Here is a 2,500-nt window from a genome sequence, read left to right as displayed (position 1 = left end):
AGCCGTCTCCCTCCGCCTGCTACTGCAGCGCTAGGGTTAAAGGTCAGTGTCTCACGTATGGTTGGAGGGGTCAGACACTTGCGCTGTGGAGACTGAGGGTGAGACACCTCACACTCTAGGAAATGCCGACTAAGACAGCCTTCATATCACACACATGACAATTCCAACAGGTATAGTCAGCACACAAGCAAACTCGTAATACAGCTTTGAAAACATGCACAATGCATTCTCACTCACCCAGACACACACACACACACACACACTATATACACTCACTGAGAAAAAGCCAATCTTATAAAAACCTTTCCAGTAGTCCAACACATACTAACTCTAGCGTCAGACACACACACACACACACACAGGAACAGAATAATGTCATGTGGTCCAGGACCATCACCACTGAAAGTCTTTCCAGCAGATCTGGAGCTGTTCATATCTGCACACACACACACACACACACACACACACACACACACACAAACACAAACACACAGATCTGGAGCTGTTCATACCTGCAGACACACACACACACACACACACACACACACACACACACACACACAGATCTGGAGCTGTTCTTACCTGCAGACAATCGCTTCTGTCCACGATTTCGGAGCTTAAAACAGGACGAGGCAGCGCACTTCCTATCTCTCTCCCCTCCCCTGTTCCTTCTCTTCCTCTCTGCCACACACACCCCTCCTTCTTTCCCTCCAACAAAAACGCATCCAACATGGGACTCCGCCCATCTGTGTTTCCAACCAGTGAGGGAGAAGCAGTCAGGAGGAAGAGGATCAGTTTACAGTGAGCAGTAAGTACCTGCTGGTGCCCCCCTGACACACACGCGCACACGTAGAGGCAGACGCAGAGGCAGACGTGCACTCAGCCAGATGCATTACTCATACAGATTTGGTGTTGTGCACATTCCTGGTTGTACAGTCTCTCTCTCTCTCTCATAAACACACCAAGCTGGAAACTCATGAAAGAGGAACACAGAGCACCCAGCTTACACATAGCCTTTTCAGCACCTCTGCTCTCTCTCTCTTACACCCACGCCGAAAAATGATGAGCAACAGGTTTCCTGTCCTGATGCCCAAATGTAATATCCCGGAACCAGTCAAAGTTATGACACCTCTGACTAAACACAAACTGGTCCGATTATTCCACTGGACATCAGAGAAACAGCAGTGCTCCATGACGTCATGTCTTGTGTGATTTTGAAGAACACAATGTAAGTTAGTTACAGATCGCACATGGAACCTCCAGGAGAGGAAGACTACGGAAAGACGTGGTGGAGGAAGAGCTACCCGTAAGGAACACGTGTTTGGTCCACAGGCACAGAGACCATGAAGCAGAAACAGAAAGTGCAACACAGCATTATTCATTTATTATATATATTTAGTACATGACTGCCTTTACAAATTCACTAAATATATTCTGTAATTTATAATTATTTAGTGACAATACATGTATTAAATAAATATAAGTTTGGACAGAGCACTCAGCCATTTCACTGCGAGTTATACTGTGTATGACTATGTATGTGACAAATAAACCAAACTTGAACTTGAACTTGAACTATATATATTTAAAACATTTCTATTTTGTTTAACCTCTAGACAGTAGTTCAGATGTTAAGCAAAACAGACACAATTAATATATAAATAAAACCAAGTTACATTTTTTTTGTATTCTAATACTTTCCACTGATGGTAGTACTAGTTACCTGGAAGCTCCATTTGTGAACCAACCCTTTAAAACTGGAGCTACTAACAACATGAGTCAGATGGAAGATTGTGAAACTAAGGGGCATAGCTGGTGTGTCACCGCCAAAACCAGAACAGTTTAAATGGGTCAAAGGGAATCTCAGACCTCAAACAAGCAGAGATCCAAAAGGGTGAAAGGGCAATGATGCGGACAGATTTAACCATTGGCCAGCCGCTTTCGAACACAGAACGGGCATTCTTTTGTTTGTTCTCAGACCTAAAACCACACAATACCCCAAAACCGCTAAGAAAAGCCCCGAGGTGACAGAAAACAGGGTTAAAACTCGGCCTGCAGGACAGACTACTGGTCCGAGTCGTCTCTCCAACCGAGGTCCTGCTTTGCGAAACACCTCACCTGCATGAAACTGAACCATAATGCTGTGTACCAAAGGCCCATGGTGGGACAACCAGAACCGCTGTTGGTCTGCTCGCTGCTGCCCCTTCCCACGACAGGCTGATCTGTGTGTCCAGAGCTGCAGCTCTGGGCCTTGGTCCTGGGAAGACCAGCAGAGAGAGCAACCGCAGCTCTGGGCCTTGGTCCTGGGAAGACCAGCAGAGAGAGCAACCGCAGCTCTGGGCCTTGGTCCTGGGAAGACCAGCAGAGAGAGCAACTGCAGCTCTGGGGCTTTTATTTATTTTCTAACCACATCAAAGCGGCTCAGCTGTGCATGCTGCGTGAGTGCGAGAGATTAGTCCGTGCCTCTGTGAGACCAGTGTGTGTGTGTGTGTGTGCGCGC

The 2,500-nt window shown here is 46.7% G+C and overlaps 1 protein-coding gene across 1 annotated transcript in view; it reads right to left on the bottom strand.

The window, feature by feature from the left end:
- The window catches only part of acsl4b (acyl-CoA synthetase long chain family member 4b), a 14,808-nt gene extending 14,076 nt beyond the window's left edge, over window positions 1–732 (bottom strand). Inside the window, exon 1 of the mRNA XM_081719845.1 lies at window positions 583–732. The gene's annotated coding sequence lies outside the window, so the exon portion shown is untranslated. The remainder of the gene's footprint in view (window positions 1–582) is intronic.
- Window positions 733–2,500: the final 1,768 nt, after the last annotated feature.

The sequence above is a fragment of the Electrophorus electricus genome, chromosome 8 (assembly GCF_041902795.1).
Source record: "Electrophorus electricus isolate QZ-2024a chromosome 8, ASM4190279v1, whole genome shotgun sequence".
Taxonomy (NCBI): domain Eukaryota; kingdom Metazoa; phylum Chordata; class Actinopteri; order Gymnotiformes; family Gymnotidae; genus Electrophorus; species Electrophorus electricus.
Note: the sequence above shows the minus strand (reverse complement) of the source record. Positions and strands in the feature narration are given on the sequence as shown.